This window comes from Myotis brandtii, unplaced genomic scaffold (genome assembly GCF_000412655.1).
Source record: "Myotis brandtii unplaced genomic scaffold, ASM41265v1 scaffold199, whole genome shotgun sequence".
Lineage (NCBI taxonomy): Eukaryota > Metazoa > Chordata > Mammalia > Chiroptera > Vespertilionidae > Myotis > Myotis brandtii.
Window position 1 is genome coordinate 4,350,279 of NW_005357414.1, and position 19,342 is coordinate 4,369,620.

Genomic DNA, 19,342 nt, shown 5'->3' on the forward strand with positions numbered 1-19,342 from the left:
CCAGCAGGGCCTGCTAGGGCTGGCGAGCCTAGCCAAGCTGGCGGTCACCTGTACTGCCCTCCAGGCTTCCAGCTCTCCTCGCTGCCCGCTCACCCCGCCACTTTCCTATGGGCATACAAAACCTCAGCCCTGCTCATCTTGCCTTCCAGTTTCCTCTCCAGAAGCACCACGTAGGGACGGCCAGAAGGGCTCTTTGGGGGATGGGAGGTGGGGGTAGGAAGACATTGTCTCACCGGTTCCCGAGTGGCCAACTCAGTCCATCCACAGCAGGCGCCAAGCAGGCGCGCACCCGGACCAGAGGCCTGTGCCAGCGCTGCCCTGAGTCACTATGAGAGGCCGGCAAGGACCTCGACACTCGGTTGCTGACCTCCTACCCCACAGTTGCCAGCCTCACTTAGCCACTAGCCCCGCTTTCTGACCCTTTCCCAGGTGAGCCCAAACCCGACTCTGGTACTTACTGTCGGGGCCTCTCCAGGCCGCGTTCCCCTTGCGCTGCCCCTGGCTGTGCCCAGCGCCGACGGCAGCGGCGGCAGCGGAGTCTGTAGGAAGAGAAAGATCACGCCTGCCTTAGAAACTTAGCCCCTGCTGTGACCAGAATCTTAAAGAAGGAGGCAACTGGCTCAGTCCAGTGCCTCGAAGGAGGTGGCGAACTAGAGAGGCAGCTGGTAAACAGGGCGTCTGCTGCCTCTGCAGGCCGGCAATCCACCGCGGAGGAGCTTCCCCCTCCTCCCTACACTGGACGGCCCCCCGCGGAGGATCCCGCAGCGGAGGAGGGAGGGCTCCAAGGACACAGACTGGCGGATAATCCAGCTACTGGGCATTGTGCTTTACATCCATTTTCTCATCCCAGCATCCTCCCCATTGTACAGAAAACAAAACCAAGGCTCAGGGGAGCAAAGCAAAGAGCCCCAGATACACGAGCCAGTAATAAGAGATAGAGCCAAGATTTGAAACCAGAGGGATCTCAAATTGGCCGCTGCCTGTCACTTTTGTGCTACCGCAAAAATACATTGGAATACCCGTGTCTCCACCTCCTGTTTTCCCATTTTTCTGGCAGGACCAGAAACAATTGGCAACCCCTTGTCAGTGAGGCTGAGATCTGTGGGGTGGAGGTGGAGGTGGGTCCGTGGGATGCATGTGCCAGGCCTTTCAGGAGACCCAAAGTGTAATAGGAGGTAGTCTGGGTCCAGGTGCCATCCAGGAGACAGGCACTGAGCCTGTGAGATCTGAGTTATGGTAGAAGGGTCAAAGGTGGCTGCAGAGGCTCCTTCCAGGTACTTGAGTGAGGGCCCTCATCACCCTCTTTAAAGGATGAGTGGAAGGAAGTTTTGTTGGGAAATTAAGTCCTGTGGCTTCTCTGTGGGAGCTATCTCAACCTCCCTGCCTTGACAATGATATCTGTGAAATGGGTAAGATCTTTTCTTTCTTTCTGGTCAAAATGATGAAATAACGGAATATTCCTGCCTTTTTCTTCTGGTCATAAAATAAAAGAGCAGTTTTAGGACTTGTATTCTTCCTGCCTTGCCCCCGCTTATCCATTTATTTATTCATTTAGTAAATATTTATTAACATCTACTAATGCTAAACATAGTGCTAGGTGCTGGGCACCACCGTGGTTCTGTGTGGGAGTCTGAGGTGGAAAGCACACAGGGCTGGAAATTAGGAAACACATATTAAGTTCTAATTCTTTGACTAAATAGCTAAGTGATCCTGGATGAGTCATGTCTCCTTTTGGGACCTCAGTTTTCTTGTAGGTCAAACAGGGCTAATAACACCTTCCTGTCCTACTTCATGGGGGTGTTTTTGAGGCTCAATAGAAATAATGGATGAGGAGGCGCTTTGAAAAGTATAAAGCCACTAGACAAATGGCAGGGATTAATCTGTTTCCAAGGTGGGAAGGGGCTACTGGGAAGTAAAGCTTAAAAGAAATCCTGTACTCTCCTAAATTCATTGCACTGAATTCCATCTTCCCCGAATCACTGATCCTGCACCTGGGCAAGAGTCTCTGCTCTATGAAATATCGTCCTCTCTCAACAGTGCCCATGACACCTAGGTTAGGACGGTCTGGCCTTAAGCCAGGGAGATTGTTTGGGGGACTTGAGTGGAACCAGTGGGGCAGTCTTGGCTCTGGGTCTCTAATTCCTGGGAACACCAGCATTATCCTCCCATCTGAGCCCACCTAAGTCCATGACTGCATGTGTCTGGGTAGAAACCACCTGAGGCTCCCAGAGATACCCCTTCAGGAAGCACAAGACTCATGTCAGGTAGTAGAAGGTGGCCTTGAAGGTGGATGCTCTATTTTTTGGAAGCTAGGGGTTCTGGGTTGGGCCCAGCTAGCTGAGATCTACAACAAAACTAGTGGAGCCTCTGGAAAGGTCTCTAGCTTGCTCTGATCCTCTCTGCAAGCCACCTGAAACTGATCTATAACCTTAAATTACAGTATCATTCTTGCTATGCAAATGCAGCTTCAAGACAAATCCCCAAATTACCAGAACTCTTCCCTACCCTTTCCTACCCACTAGCCTCCTTCCTTTCTTTTCCCTTCCCCATCAGATCATAACCCTGAAGTCCCTTTGATATAAAAAATGCTAGAGCTCATGCAAAACAGGGAGGGCTCAGGAGACTGGGCACCATGGCCAGCCAAGCCCAAAGCTGCACTGCACAGCTCTGGAGTTGTACTAAAATGGTAGTCAGAGGCAGCGACAGAAAGAAGTCCAGCTGTGGGCCAGGGCACCTTCAGCCAGCAGGTCCCTGGGGGAAGTGCAGAACAGACAGACTCCACACCCAGCCTCCCTTGGCAATGTCAGAGACCATTCATCTTGCAGCTGAGGCTCCTCTCGATGTCTTCATAGATTCCCTTGTTGCATCCATCTCGCGCAGGCTGCTTCTTTTAATAAAGTGTCCCTGCAGCCACTCCAGACAGCCTGATGTTATCCTTCACTCTCCTGCCCTTTCTTCCCAGTGTGGGCCACACAGCAGTGATTGAGGCCTCGCAGGTCCTGGGGAAATGCTTCCTATGCACGCTCCAGCCATGGCATAATGAAAGCATTGGGTGTGGGTGTATTAAATACCCCTTCCTTGTCCCATCAGGGCCCTGGATTCAGATTCTCACCCTGAGTTCCCATGCCCACCTTATCCTGCATCTTCTTCCCTGGGCCAGCTGCTGCTGGTGTCCCTCAGCTATATAACTCGAGTCCAATTTGCAAAGCTTTTCTCTCAGTGATTGTCAATAAATTCCGCATCTCTATCCCCTTGAAAGACCAGATAGCTTCAAGCTCCAAAGGAATGAATCACTGACAGTGAAATTTCAGGCACAATGACAGGCAATTGAGGAAACATATTTGATCATATCATGTTTACCTATGTGTAAGGCTGGCCCTGGGGATATTCTGGCATTTTCCCTTGGCTATAATGAAGACTTGGAATAATAGCAAAGAAAGTAATAGACAATACATCAGGCTGGGAGTAGGGACCTGGTGGCTGAAGGTGCCCAGGCCCACAGCTGGGGCTTCTTTATGTCGCTTTCCTGCTTTTCCCAGTTCTGGCACTAATTATATGTAAGGCCTATACTTTCCCTTTCTAGGCCTTGGTTACCCATATGTCATGGATTAGCTGATTTCCAGGGTCCTTTCCTGTTCTAATAGGCTCATATTCTATAAGACACTGAAATAGGTTGATGTTTCCTCCAGAATGGACCTTCATTCCAGGACACTGGGCATGGTACTATGTAAGCACGGGAGTTAGAAGGGTATGAAAGGTTGGCACTATGGGCATGAGCCTGGTGCTGCTAGTCAACAATTGTAGTCAGTGCCTGACCCATCTTTGCTAGAGAACAACTGGAAGAGTTGGTCATTGTCCCTCATCCCATCTTGCAGACAGGACTCCTCAGGTCCCCAGCGGTTAACTCTCTACTTGCAAATTCTCTGTCCCCTCCAGGACTGATTCCATCTGTCCCAGGATCAGGCCTGACATTCCACCAGTGAACACCTGTGCCACCATCACACTTATTCAGATCTGACATTCTTGACTTAGTTATCAGTAAACAGCTGCTAACCCAAGACCCCCAGAGTGCCCGCCAACTGTCCCCAGTGCCTTCCAATCCAGCAACCAAAGGGTTAATGCCTGGCCCTGTAGGGGCCCTCCAGGACACTGCTCTAGTTCTAAGGCCATTTCTTCCCAGGCCATTTCTCCCTGAAGATTTGACTAGGACTTTCTGAATTGATCTATGCCCCACGCTCTGCCTTGGAGCCAGGTGGGCCCTGATTATTTCATACAAGGAAGGAAAAGAAGGCAGCAGGGGATGGGGACTAGCTCTGTAGTTAGCAGCAGCTTCCCTGTGACCCTTTGCCCTGCAGTCCGGATCCAGTTGACAGAGGATGACACCACTCTTATCTGGCCAGGGCACTGATTCTGTACCCCCCACTGGTTTTCTCTACCAAGGGCTGTCAGGTGCTTAGTCCGGCTCCCCAGGATCATGGAGGATACTTACCACCATTTTCTTTCTCTCCTTCATGGCTGATCCCTTCCCATCTTCTCTTAGCCAATGCAATCCTCCCTAGCATTGAAAATCCCCCTCACTTGGTCCCTGTTTTCCTCTCTGCTATTCTACTTCCTTTTTCCTGCCAAGGCCTAACTGCTCCAATGGGTGCTTTGCCCCTGCGGTGTGAATGTTCTGTTCTCGCTGGGCCCTGTATTAATTTGCTCTCATTTGTGAGCTGCTTTGTTAACATGCATGGCCTTTTCTTGATGTGTAGTGCTCCCTGCTGCCTCTGTTACCTCCCCACCCACACCCTCCTTAACCTTGTAATAACGGGCCCTCCCCTGTGGAGAGGGGGTTGGGCTTTTTCAAAGCCCTTTCTTCTACATGCTTCAGTACATCCTCACAACTGCCATTAAAAAAGGCAGGTGTGATTACTGACTGCTGTGGGATGGGTGAGAAAACCAGGGCTCAGGGAAGTGAAAAGGTCCAATTGTGTGGATAGATACTGTGTGATGGCCGAGCAGGCCTAGAACGACAGGTCTTTCCCATAGTACCCACATGCTCATGGCACTCCTCTTTGGCACCGCCCTTTAAGGCCCCAATCAAGTCCTGAGAAAAATGCGTGAATGCACACATACCCATATGAAATTTTGTTTATAACTCTGAGGATCAAGTCCCTGCACTGGTATTTTTTAAAAGTTGCTCAGGTGATTCTAATGTGCAGCCAGGAGTGAGAACCACTGCTTGAAAGGAAGAGGTAAAAATAATAGATGAAAGCATAAAAGCTTTAGCAGCTGAGAACTTTCTTAAAAGTCTTGGGCGTCTCCCATAGGAATTGAAGGTAGAGTAGGATGTGAACTCTGCCTCAGTTTCCTCCTTTTTGCCTGAAGGAAATCATTCTGAAGACCTCCTCAGCCCATCCCAGCCCCAGGCTGTCTTTATAAATCAGTCAGCACTGGGTTTACTGTGTGAAGGGAGTATAAAGAAAGAAATGGCCCTAGCTGGTTTGGCTCAGTGGACAGAGCGTCAGATTGTGGACTGAAGGGTCCCCGGTTCGATTTAGATCAAGAGCACATGCCCGGGGTTGCGGGCTGGATCCCCAGTAGGGGGCGTGCAGGAGGCAGCCAATCAATGATTCTCTCTCATCATTGATGTTTCTATCTCTCTCTCTTCCTCTCCCTTTCTCTCTGAAATCAATAAAAATATATAGGAAGGGAGGGAGGGAAGGCAGGAAGAAAGGAAGAAAGGAAGGAAGGAACCGCACTCCTCATATATACATGCTGGCCAATTGCTCTGTGCTGTTTTCAGTATCTTCTGCTGGCAAAGGTGGAGCTAAATTTCCATGAATAAGGCATGGAATAAGGCATGGGGTCTCTCTGGAGGTGAAGGGTAGAGACTTTCATGCCAGTCACCTAGAAAGAGATGCTCCTCGGGTAAGAGACTGGAACATAATGATCATCTTAATAGCTATCATGTGTTAATCACTTACTGTGTGACAGGCATTTCACTTCTGTGACCTCATTAATCCTCATACCCTCTGAAGTAGGTATTAATAGTATCCCTATTTTATATACAGTATTAGGAAACTGAGGCTCAAGAGATGAAGTTATTTATGCAAAGGTCTCTGAGCTAACAAGTCAATGTATCTTATTTGGCTTGCAGAGTGTTTTCAATTAAAAAATTCATTGCTAACATTTAAAAATCCTTTGATTTTATGTAAGAATCAGGATTTCTGGCTTCTCTTAAAAAATCCTAGCTGGCAACCCTGAATGTGATTTCATATAGGGCAAGGCAAAAGTCCAAGACACTGTATCCCCAGTGTCTGAGACAAGAATAGGTACTCTGTCAGTGATGGTTGAATGAACTGGGAGAAGGGGTTGTGGGGAAGAGAAAGGTTCAAGAGGACATTCTAAGAGCTACATTTTCTGGGGCTCCTGGCTACCAGCAGACCTCCCAAGTCTGCTTCTGAGTGGCCCCCAAGTTCTTCAAACTAACATCACAAATTACCTCTTCCTCTCCTAGGCCTATTATAAGGCTCACCTGTAACATAGCTGGGTGTGACTATCTTTGGAGCCTTTCAGTATGCCCTTGTGCCTTTGAACAACCCTTCACTGTGATAGATCCATGAACTTCCATCCCTCAGGCTGTTCTGGGGACCCCCCCCAAAGCATTGACCATTCCCTGAGGGATCCCTACTGAGCATCAAAACTGAGATGTTTTGTGTCCCCATTTCCTTTAGGCCCTGCTTTCTCACTAGGTCTTTCTTCCCAGGCAATATACTTGAATCTCCTATGCCTCCATCCAAAGTGTATTTCCAGCACTGGGAGGCTAGATGTGGAGCTATTTCTGTGTGAGTGGGGTTCCAGTGCCCCTTCAGTCACACCCCATAGCTTGTTCCCTAACTCAGGAGGGGATTTTTCTCACTTTGTTATAAGTACTTGTCTTTTATGAGAGAGTAGGCTAACTCAGCTAGGGTGAAATTTATATAATTGCCACCCTCCATTAACAATAACGCAAGGTAACTATGGAAGCCCCCCAGCCCTGCTCAGCAGTATTCTTCGTCTTACTCCCACCAGTGTGGTCCATGTCACCATCTCTTATCCTAATGCAATTTCCCTGTCCTGTTTCCCAAGTATGTCAAACTTGCGACAAGCTTGCTGTAGACAATCTGAGTTCTTTTGCCAGGAGCAACCTGCCTGAATGCAAAAACAACTTGAGAGCCATTAATGGGAAAGAGCATCTTTCAGAAAATCCACATGATTCTAAAGCATTAACGGAGCCCTTTGCGATCTTACCTCAGGAGGAGCTAGTCTCATAAGCTGGCACTGGACCAAGGACTGCTAGGCACAGCAGCCCTCCAACACTGAGAACACATGCCCTAGGACCCAGGATGTGCCAGAAGAGCCAGGTGAGATCTAAGGAGCAGTAAGAATACCCAGGATGTGAACTCCCATAGAGTGCCAATTCCAGTGCCATATGGGTGTGCGTGTGTGTGCGTGCGCACACACACACAGATCCAGAAACACAGGCGGGGCCACATGTTGGCACAAAAACACCACCCACACTCTTGCTATAAGACCCACATGTGATTTGCCAACAAATTGCAAATTAACCTCCTAGTGAACAGATTAATGGTATTCATGGTAATTTACACTCCAAGTTTCATAGCAACAGACTTTGAGCATTCTGGTTGCATAAGAATTCAAGGATTTTCAAGTTCCTGGAGACATTGTAGTAATTAACCTGATAAGCCTATGCAAATAAGCCCCAATATGACACTGTCATTTCTGAATCCAATATCCAGGGTATTTGCCCAGAAGGTTGCCCGCCACTGCTCCAGCTCCTTGGCTTGAGATGCTAAGCTGACAGATGCCAGTCTGCATTTGTCTATGCAAATGAGGCCCCAGAGCAGAACTCCCCATCAGATCCGGAAAGGGACTTGACAGTTACAAATTGTCCACTTACATGTTGACCAGAATGGAGTCAAGGCTTCCAAGACAAATGGGGAGAGGGCCCCAACCAATTTGCCCAGGACTGACAAAGCTATCTTTTTAAGAGCCTTGGTTTCAGGACAAAAATTCCTGACTTTCACAAGAGTTTGAGCTTCCCACCTGAAGGTCAGGAAGAAGCCTCCTTGTAGCATGTTGCCAAGTACCACTAGAGTTTTTGTCTTTCCAGAAAGATCAGCTTCCTAAAATAAAATTGAGAGCTGGGGTTCCCTGTTTCTTCCCTGGGTGGGTGAAGTTTAATTGGCTCTATTTCCAATTTGCAACAACAACAACAACAAAATCACAGAATGTACTCAATTCCCTCATCAAATCAATCGGCCTATGGGCACAGCTTGTGTGCTTTTTCCATGGGTGGACAGGTTTCTGGGCAATAATGTTTATCCTTGGGGGTGGCCACTCCTCTCCACCTCACCCCTACTTGGACCTCCATCATTGACCTCCTTATTGTTTGATCTCTTGAACTGCCAGGGCTCACTGAATCCCCTGGTTAATCTGCCTTGTGCTTCCTGCTTTGCAGGGGACAATAATGAAGTGCCAGGGAGGAGAGTATCATTGCCCACTGTCCCCACCCACTGCTGCTCCCAGCTTGGCTCTCCCTAATGCCTCAGCTGGTTGCTCTTGGTATTGCAGACCCAACCTGCTATTAATGGGCTACCATCAGGAACTCAGAATTCTCCAGAATGCAACGCCAGACAGGGTGTTGATAGAAGCAGCCTTACCTCTTGAAGAGCTAACACTTGGAAGTGATAAAAACTTGAAACTTATACCAGGGCCATTTGGTAATAACTATCTTTGTCTTCCTGAGCAACATTTAGCTAAGTCGGGATTTGAGAAGCATTGGAAGGCCTCCTGTGCAGCTGCTGGCTTTCTCTCTGAATGTGTGAACTGAGCCATTCCAAGATGGTGCCTGTGGTCACTCTCTCTCTTGTCTACCTTCCCCTTCTCACCGCACCAATTACCCTACTCACCCAGCTGCCAACTCCTCTTCTTTGATTGCCAACAACATTTAGTGTCCACCATACTGGTCCCCACAACTGTGGGCCCAGAACCCTAGGGACTGCAGCATTATTGCAAGAGGGATGCACATGCATACATTTTGAAGCATTGCCTGTGGATAATACACAATAATGGGTTATTGTGGGTTATCCACACCATATCATCACCATCATTATCAATAATGCAAGATGATAATGAGAATGATAAGGAGGAGGAAGAGGAGGAGTAGAACAGCTTCTCTGTGAGGTGCATTTACTACATACAGGGCAGCTTACATGAGCTTGACATTCAATATCTCATTGACTGTAACATCCCTGTGAGCTTGGTACTATTAATAGCCACATTTTGCAGACGAAGACACTGAGGCAGAGGCTTAGCCACTTCCTCAAGATCACATAGGTAATATGTGTCAATGTCAGAAATCAAACCCTAACTGACAGATGCCAGAGAGTAGGCATGTAAGCACTATTCTAAAACATCTATGTATGTACCATTATTTACCAAATGTTAGGCAGATGTCATAATTATTAACAAAATTCATGTGTAAAACATCATACATTCACAATAGTTTGTAGTCATCATGTGTTTCTCAAGCAACAGATACTAAGAGTAAAATTGTTGTCAACAGGTGTCCAGAATATGGGTCCTTGGCTTTATCCAGATTGGAAACTCTGGGCATAGAGTACTCCCCCTTCACGTCCTCTCACTAATGAAGTCACTCATTCTCTTATCTCCTCATCTTCTGTTTTAGCACAGAAGACCTGTATGTCTCTTTAGATAGGGCTCGGGTAGGGAACCATGTATAAAGCTATTTGCATATTCAATCATTCCTTAAACAAATATTTGTTAAGCTAACACACTGGGGATACTGCAGTGAACAAAAGAGATAAAATTTTCTGTCCGCAGGGAGTTTGCATTCTAGTGATAAACAAATAAACTGGTAAAATTATATGCTATTTTAGAGAATGGTAAGTCCTTTAGAGAAAAATGAATCAAGGAATTGGGGATGATGGTTGCAATTTTAAATAGGGTGGTCAGGGAAGGCATCTGTGAAAAGGTGTCACTGAGCAAAGACCTGAAGGAAGGGAGAGACTGAGCCTCATAGCTATCTGGGAAGAGCCTCTCAGGCACAAGGAATAGCATGTGCGAAGGCCCAGGGAGGTCAGTGTTGGAACAGTTTGAGAATGTTTATGAATAGTTGTGTGTATAGAGGTGGATTCAGGAATGGGCTCTGTCATTAGATCTCCAACTGGCCTATGAGGGCCACCTTAACCTCGATGGTTTGCAGGACTAGTTCTAGGCAAAATTGTAAGGCAAACATATACGTCTGCTACTTTTCAACACCCTCACCCTTCCTTTTGCCTCCTTAGGAACCCATTTGCCCCATTCCCTAATTTAGGGCCTCTTCAGTGCTCTCTGCCAGCACAGCCAATTCCTCAGCCTAAAGAATAAAGAGCACAATTTGGGAATCCCACGCATCTGGGCTTGCCTCCTGGTTCTGCCTTTCTTTGGGTAAGTCACCTACGCCTTTGAGCCTCAATTTCCTTAATTTTAAAATGGAGATAATCAGGTATTGGGGCAATTAAATGAGATAATGCATGTAAATATAGTAAAAATGCGCAAGAAATGGTAGCTGATATTATTCATTCATACCCATTGTAAACTATAGAGAACAATCAGTGTGCCTTGGGTCCCCTGAAAGGCAAAGATTTCTTGCAAGGAAGTTCTTGAATATATCAATTGTGGGTTGTCAGTAGATAGAAAATGGGTACCTCTTCCAGGTGTGTTTGCATTAGCTATAAAGTGATGGGCTCTGAACAGTAGCATTGCCAGCTTCATTAAGTGGGTGGGAAATTTAACTGAAGCCTTGGATCTTCTGATCCAGTATGAGGAGGTGTTTTCATGGTCTCCTTCTCTCTTTACTCTGCTCCCATGGGAATGTTGGTGAAGTCAAAATCACCTTTCCAAACCCAGAGAGGGCAACTTCTAGGTTGAGGGGCCTAATGGCATATATCTTTTTCACTGTCACACAGCTCTAATTATCACCCTGCTGCTCATGTCACCCTCTCTTTCTGCACTCTGAGCAGACAACCTTGGCCAGCCTTTGAAAGTGGCCACTGAGAAGGTGTTTGTTGCCAACCTCCAAGAAACCTTGCTGAGAGCTTCAGCCATGTACTAACCAGAGCTTGGGCATGTCAGCACCTTACCATACAGAATAGTTGCATCCCTGACAAGTTTCTTGAAAATCAAATTTTCACATATCAAAGCTTATTTTCCATTTAACTTTTAACATAAAACTGGAGATATGTTTCTCTGAGGAGAAAAAATGGGGCCCTGAGATGTAATAAAAATCATGTTTATGAATGCAATGCAGTAATGCACTTGAAAATCACAAATATGAATGAAAAAATGAGAATTTTCTTATAAAATATTAACAATGCCCCCAAATGAGCCTCAAGATCTGAATACAAAATAGCTAGTGTTATTTTGATGTTTGGCACAATAGCTTAAAGGCCTAAAAGAAAAAGGACTCCTTAACAGAACAGAACACACTGGACTGAAAAGTTCCCAAGCTTCTATAAAATTGCCTTTCTAATGTTCTACAGCAGGAGGTCATGCAACATTCTTTATAGGCTCGAATCCTGAGCTCTAATCCTCTGGAGAAGCTTCTGGATTTAAGAAACAAACAGGTTGATCTGAGCCAGAGAACAGATGAAGAAGCACAGCTTAAAAATGCCCCAGGAAATAAGTTAATTGGGGATGGGGGGATGGGAAGACATTCAGGTAAGACATGAAACTTCTGAATAGTGAGGCTTTGGGTAACATATAATGCATCAGCCCCAAGTTTCTAAATGTTGCTTTGACTAATGCTTTTCTATGGAGTTTCTGGACAATGAGAAATTCCTATGAAGGGCTTTACTGTCTTAGTATAGTCGTCCCTCAGTATCTCCTGGGAGACTGGGTCTAGGACCCCTTGCAGATACCAAAATCAGAAGATGCTCAAGTCTGTAGCCTATATGCAAATACTAAAAAATTGTGTAGTAATCACAAATAGGCTTCAGCAGTTGGGCCTACACATCACTTCATTCACATCGATTCAGCATAGTGCTTGGCACATAGCAAATTCAAGCTTGGCTTTTTGAACCTTTTGGGGATTTTAAAAATATTTTCAATCCACAGTTGGTTGAATCCACAGATGCAAAACCTGCAGATTTGGAGGGTTGACTGTATTTCCCCAAAGTATGTTGCAGGGAACACTAATCCTAGAAGAGGCTCCATAAAGGGGTTCCATGGACAAAAAAGTTTTAGAAATGCCAAGTACTCTAAATCAGTGCTTCTCAAAATTTAATGTGAATACAAATTACCTGAGGAAGTTGTTACAAATGCCAATTCTGACTCAGAAAGTCTGGAGTGGAGGCTTGAGATTTTGCATTTCCAGCAAGCTCTCAGGTGATGCCTAGGCCTAGGCTGCCAATCCTCAGACCACACTTTGGGTGGCAAGGCTCTAAATGTGCTCTTGAAGATTCATGATTCTCATTAGTATGGTAAGGGCTCTATGAAACCCTCTAGTAAAGTTTAGCTTATCTAACTCAGCATTTGTCAAATTCAATTGTACCCAGAAACCGTTTTCTCCCTTATGGTACCTATTAAACTCTCACATTCAGGGTACTGTGGAAACCAATTTGGGAAGTGATGCTCAAGCTGATACTACCCTACCTGGAGTAACTCTGCATCATCTGAGAAGTACAAATTTTGGGTCATGGCCACAGACCTCATCTAGGGCTAGTTAATAGCCCTGTAGAGACAAAGGTATGCCAGGGCTGTGACCTGCCATTGGTTTTCAAAGAATCCAAGCTCAATAACAGCAAAATAACATAGAACTCTATTTACCAACCTGACTTACTCACCACTTTCCAAAGTGCTGTACAACCTTAATGTGACTTGAGCTAAAATGAAAGCAGGGAAAAATGAAGAGGTCTGGAGCAGAGAGGAGCAGGCATTTTTGAAAGAGGAATGAAATGAGATGATGAGCTAATGACTCTGAAAGTAGACAGGAGGTAAAGGACTCAGGTTAGTTGGGGAAAGGAGGAAGGAGGCATCAGTAAGAGATGGTAATGGGCATGGAAGTGCAATGAAGAGAGAAAAATACTCCATAAAATCTGATCCCAAAGAATGAGCAGGAAGAAAACACAAAGAAAATATTCATCTTGTTTATTTGGCCCCTGTCTGTATAGATCTCAGCTATCTATTTTCCCAAACTTTTGCTGTACAAGTTGTTTGGCTGGGAGGTCCTCTCTTAGCAGATTTCTCATTCTCATGGCATTGGCTACTAAATGGAAAGGGTCTGGGTTGTCAGTTCTTGTAGGAGGGCATCTGCTCACACCTATGGTGGCCTGTCACTCCAGCCCTTATCCCAGTGAGCAGATGGGTCCAGGAGAGCTCTCCAATTATCAGAATCCAGTAACAGGCAGTGCCCCCCAAACTGGAAAAAAGTGAGAGATGGGAACCTCTGATGTGGGAGGCAGTGCAGCACAGGTGTTCAGGTTCTGGAGTCAGACAGAGGCTACACCCCAGCACTGCTACTCACTAGCTGTGAGGCCATGGGGTAAATTAGCCTGTATAAACCTGTTTTCCCCTCTCTAAAATAGGGTTAAGAATAGGATCTATTATATAGCACATGGTGAGGAATGATTAGGGAGATCTTGGTAAGGTGGTTAGGATAGTGCCTGAAACATAACAGGATTTCAATAACTATTAACTGTATTAGTATTACAGTCATCCTCCCTTATCTGAGGGGAATATATTCCAAAACCTCTAGTGGATTCCTGAACTTGCAGATAGTACTGAACTCTATATATACAATGTCTTTCCTGCATATCTTTTCATTTAAAGGAAGCACTTTTGTGACTATGGCATAACTGAGTTGCCAGCATCACTACTCCTGCTTTTTGGGTGGTTATTAAGCAAAATAAGGGTTATTTGAACATAAATACTGTGATACCAGGACAACTGATCTGATAACCGAGATAGCTACTAAGTGACTAATGGGCAGGTAGCATATACTGGACAAAGAGATGATTCATATCTCAAGTGGGACGGATCAGGATGGCACAAGATTTTATCATGCTACTCAGAACAGCACACAATTTAAAACTTATGAATTATTTATATCTGGAATTTTCCATTTAATATTTTCAAACTTTGGTTGATCGCAGGTAACTGAAACCATGGAAAATGAAACTGTGGGTGAGGGGATATTTTTGTAGTCTTTTCTATAATTATTATAAACATTTTAGTGCAGTTGCTTGGCACAAAGAAAGTGCTTGACAAATGATCACTGGTATGACAGGATGACAATGACCATGACCATAACCATGACAACAGTGATGATATTGTTATTGATGATGGAGCATGCTTTCTCTAGGCTATGCCTTGGCAGTTGGCATCAGAGGGTGGTGAGCTTGGAAAGGCTCTGGGGTCAGATAGTCCTGGGTTTGAATCCTGACACTGCTACCAAATAATTGGTAAGCAGTTTTCCTAGTTGTAAAATGTAGACAATAATTCTACTTCTCTCACCGTTGTGAGGATGGAATGAGATGATGCATGTGAAGAAGAAAGCCTAGTGCCTGGCGCATTGTAAGCACCGACAGCTGTTAGCCAATTAGCTAGTGATCCACTGTTTGAGAACTTGACAGAGCTCTGGGAAGCAAAGTTTCAGGAGTCAAGGTGCCCCCAGAGTCCTTTCTGAAAACCAAGTCCATAAAAGGCTTGCACACATACCATGTGTCTTTTCACACATTACTATTTCATACACACAAAAGGGAAATAAAGTGTTCAAGACCATATACAGAAACCCACCTGTTTGTGGAGAATTTCCAGTGCACAGAACTTTATAACTTAGAGCTTAAAGTGTTTTTTTTAATTAGTGTCTTTCAGTTCAAGAAGAGGAGTTCAAAAAGAGATATTACTAAAGTCCACTAGACCCGTGGTTGGCAAACTGCAGCTCGCGAGCCACATGCGACTCTTTGGCCCCTTGAGTGTGGCTCTTCCACAAAATACCTTTGTGGAAGAGCCACACTCAAGGGGACAAAGAGCCGCATGTGGCTCGCGAGCCGCAGTTTGCCGAGCCGCAGTTTGCTGACCACTGCATAAATACGAGGCATACAGGTTTGGGTCATTATCAACTCCAAAGTACTTCACCCAGTAGTTGGCATATGATGGTGCCCAATAAATAGTCACTGAATAAAACATTACATTATCAACTCAAAGTAGTTTGGTAGCAGCAGTATCTATATATATATTTTAGGTCATGAATCAAAGACGCTTTTCTCTGCATTTAGGAAAGTCCTATCAGTCTGCAAATGGGCCAAATTTGAATATCAGCCATAAGGGCTAGACACCCACAAGTACACAAAGACTTCTCAAGTGGATACACAGACAGTCATTCTCCAAATGCTTTGCCAACTTTGGTCCTCCCCTGCAAGATGTGGGCCCTGCGTCTTTGGATAGAAATAGCAGAGTGTGCGTCTGTGATGGTTCTCAGAGCCAGTGGAGATATAACGATAAGGCTATCCAGGGTCCTTGTCAAAACTATGTGGATCTGGGGTGAAATTTCAATCATCTCACCAGCTGGCAGCAGAATCCCTCTTAAGGAGAGAACTGGGACTGCCTTTAGGAAAAGAATTTGATAAGATGCTTGCCTTGACAGCATGGGTAGGCAGGACCAAGACAACAAGAGCTTAATACTGGGTGTTGAAAATGAACAGAACTTTTGGGCTGTGGGGGAGCTAAGGGGAGAGGAGTAGATGGAAGAGACAGAGGTCAACTGGGGAAATGACCAAGGGCTCCTTAAGTCCAGGACTCATAACTTTACATGTTATGTTGTTTGTGCCTATTAGAATCACCTAAGGGAGCTTTTAAAAACCCAAGATGCCCTTGGGGCCTCCCCTCAGATAATGTAATTATTCTGGGGTGGGGCCTGGCATCAATCCTTCTAAAGGCTCCCCAAGTGATTCTCAAGGAGCAGCTAAGGTTTAGAACCACTGATCTAGATGGAACACTCTCAGAAGGAAGTGCTTGCAGCCAGCGGTGGGGGACAGGAGAAGAGAGGCCTTCTCTGGGAATGCAGAGATCTGGAAGGACACGGATTTGGGAGGATCTTATGTTGATCTGCAGGGCAAGGGAGACCATGTGGACACCTGGATTATAGGGATCTAACTGATGCCAGTTGTCTGATTCCCCCCTCGGCTGTCTAGTTCTTCCTTCTTGCTTGAGCAGTTATGCCTCCCAATTTATCTAACCTATTATGTTTCACCCTGTAGCAAATATATCCTCTCTCCCCTTCCCATCTATCATTATTTGCCCTGGAACCCATTTCTTTGTGAACCTGTTTTTGACAGGTAAAAGCCAATGAAATCTGATATATGAAAACTTTTCTCAGACAAAATGAAAATGTACATTTTAATAAGGGTGTTCAGAGGACAAGGCCTTGACCCACAGCGATTATGACAAAGAACAGAGAACATGTTTGGTGGTGGAAGGGACCTGTAAAGGTTCTCAAAGCATACCATGTGGGTAGATGGCTACCCTTGAAGCTGATTACTGGAGCTCCACATCTGAGAAATATCTGAGACAGTTTGGCCCATTCTTCAGGGTAACTGGAGATGGTACCCAGGAAAGATCAAGGCATACCCCAGCCGCACCGGGCTCTTCTCACACCCAGCCTCCAGTGTCTTGGTTTCCACTCCTCCACAGCCCTTCAAACTCTTTACCCCTCCAGCATTTTATGCAGCTCTGAATAAAATAAGCTTCACAGGACAAGCTACTCTGTTAAAAGCTCACTCCATCACGAACAGGCAGGAGTCAGCATTTTAATGGCAGTGTAGCCGCAGCCAGAGAAGGCAAAGGCAGAGAATGGCAGACTGCAGGTGCCAATTCCCTGGTTTTTATAGGCCCAGGCCTGAGGGATGGATCATCCTGTCACTCCTCCTAAAGCTAAATGTGATAAATGAGTGGGATAACCATTAAGCAGGACAGAACCAAGGAGGAATAGTCCTCTTTCCCCTGTACCCCTCCCTCTCTGGGTTCTTGCCCTCCATACTGGGGCAATAGCCTGAGATAAGGTGAGGCTTCAAAGAGCCTGAGGCCCCAGAAACTACCAGTGGGAGGTGGTCGCAGCTCCCATTTCCCAGGATAACTTACTCAGGGGCAGGAACTTGAATTAAGTAGACTGCAATCTCTCAATCAGAATGAAATCTGTTAATTTGCTGAATAATTTCTCCACAGAACTCAGATTCCTTTCTTATTGAACACAGAACTAAGGTGCTTTTAAAAATCTAGTAAACCAATTAAACCCAGTAAGGAATGTGCATATTTTCTAACATTATTGACCAAAATTTAAACTATATTTTAAACCACTACAGCAGAACATGACTAAACATTTAATTTGGTTGAAGATCCTGTTAAGAGGCTGGGAGATGCTTGTTTGGGAACTCTCTCCTCTGCTTTAACCTTTTCCCCTGCCCCCTTCCCCCTGAGAAAATCCCAACTGACAAGTTCCTGCAAAGACCCACCACAGTCCTAAAACAGATTCCGGAAGAACTGCCTCACCAACAGAGGAACCCAAGCCCCATTGCAGAAGAAGTGCTTTCATTCCAGGGCACTTTCCCCTTTCCTCCCACCTCACCAAGTTACTTGACTGGCATAGCCCACTGGCATGACTAAATTGGAAGATTCTTCCAAGGTGTGTGGTTCTTTCCAACAGTGTTCAAAGAGCCAAGAAGCAGACATTTCTGACAGCAAATTGACCTGGGGTTCCTTCTTCTTTATTACCTTCACATCTTCGCATGACCAGATCTTCTCAATTAGATAACTTTATCCTTTGGGATTTGCACCCACCTCTGGGGAGTGGACTGAGCTGAGAGGTGGTAGGTGGTGGTGAAGCAGGTACTGGGGAAACCAGCATCATCTATTCTCTGAGAGGCAGCAGAAAGACCATTGTTGCACTCTACAAAGCTTGGCTCCCTGTCCTGTATCTATTTGGAGTTGGATTTGCCCTGGTCTTTACACTCCCTAAAGGACCCTGATTTGCCGGGATTCATTATATCCTTGATGGACACCTCAGTCTTCTGACCTGGCCCCCTGGTTCTGACTCTAAGACCCAGTAGTGGGACTGCCGTGAGTGTGTGTGTGTGTGTGTGTGTGTGTTTCCTCCTTGCTCCTCCTGGCCAGGACCCACACCAAGCTCTCCACCCCCCTTACCCCAGGGGAGCCAGCAGGAGCCAGGGATGACGCAGCTCTCCGCGCTCAGGGCAGGAGATTGAGGGCAGGCCCTCTGCTTTCTTTCCCCTCCCCTTCTTCTACTGTCTGGTTCCTTCCAGCTCTGGGGTTTGGAAAGGAGGGAGGAAGCAGAGAGGGGAAAATGCTTAGCTGTTCCATTCACATTCTTGTTTCAAGGGTTTTTGCTAGTCCTCAACTGAAGGGGCTCAGCTGAGAAGATGCTGGCCTCCCTGTTCGAGTGGAAAGGTTATCAGAACCTGGACACCTCCTTGTGGCCTCCTTCCTGGCTAGCTCAGTGCTGATCTTGACCTGAAGCTCCTTTCTTCTCAAGCAGAACTCTCTTGGGCAGTTTGCTTCAAACCCATCTGGCACCATAATCTGCTGGCATCTGGGAGGGCCCAGTGAGCTCATTTGAAAGCCTTGGGCCTATGCCCTCAGGCAGTGGGGAAAGGGACACTTTAAGAACAGCCAGAAGGAGCTACTTGATCCCAAGGACCAACTTGTTCCTCTTCCCCTCACAACCACATAGGTTCCTACTTATTCCTGGCCTTGCCACAGCCCCTTCTTCTACAGCCCAAAAGGACAGGGTGGGTTACTGGTGGGGGTCTGGACACAACAGGATGTGGATATGATAAAGCACTCCAGCAGAGAGACCCTGGCTACTGTTGTCCTCCATGCCCACACCACATATATGTTCCTTAACAGTAAAAAGTATCTGCCGGAGGCCTCCATCCAAATGGGCAGGCAGGGAGGGAGAGTGAACTGGTAAACTCTGGACGAGTCCCATAGGCTCAGGAGATATGTTCTGGCTACAACATCTGACTACAGAGGGGCAGCTGGGATGACAGGGCACAGAAAACTGGGGACACAGCAGTCAGAGTCACGATTCAGATAAATAATTGGCATCAAACTACCAGGAAGGGAACAGGCATCCAAGATGTGATAGCTGAGCCAAACAGGTGGGCAGAGCACAGGGGCTGAAAATGCAGGTCTGAGAGAACACAGAAATTGGGGAGTCTTCATGAGGTTCCAAGAGACCCTCCTCACTGAATTTTTTGCCCTTGTGTTCAGAAGTTGA

At 46.1% G+C, this 19,342-nt stretch overlaps 1 protein-coding gene across 6 annotated transcripts in view; it reads right to left on the reverse strand.

Annotated features, from left to right (window-relative positions):
• FRMPD3 (FERM and PDZ domain containing 3) overlaps positions 1 to 19,342 on the reverse strand; it is a 127,986-nt gene that overhangs the window by 86,907 nt on the left and 21,737 nt on the right. For 5 of the 6 annotated variants that reach the window (XM_005865228.2, XM_005865227.2, XM_014538840.1 and 2 more), the window contains exon 1: positions 459 to 679. The exons of the other annotated variant lie outside the window; for it this stretch is intronic. The gene's annotated coding sequence lies outside the window, so the exon portion shown is untranslated. Of the gene's footprint in view, positions 1 to 458; positions 680 to 19,342 lie in introns of those variants that run through there. 6 annotated transcript variants of the gene reach the window in all.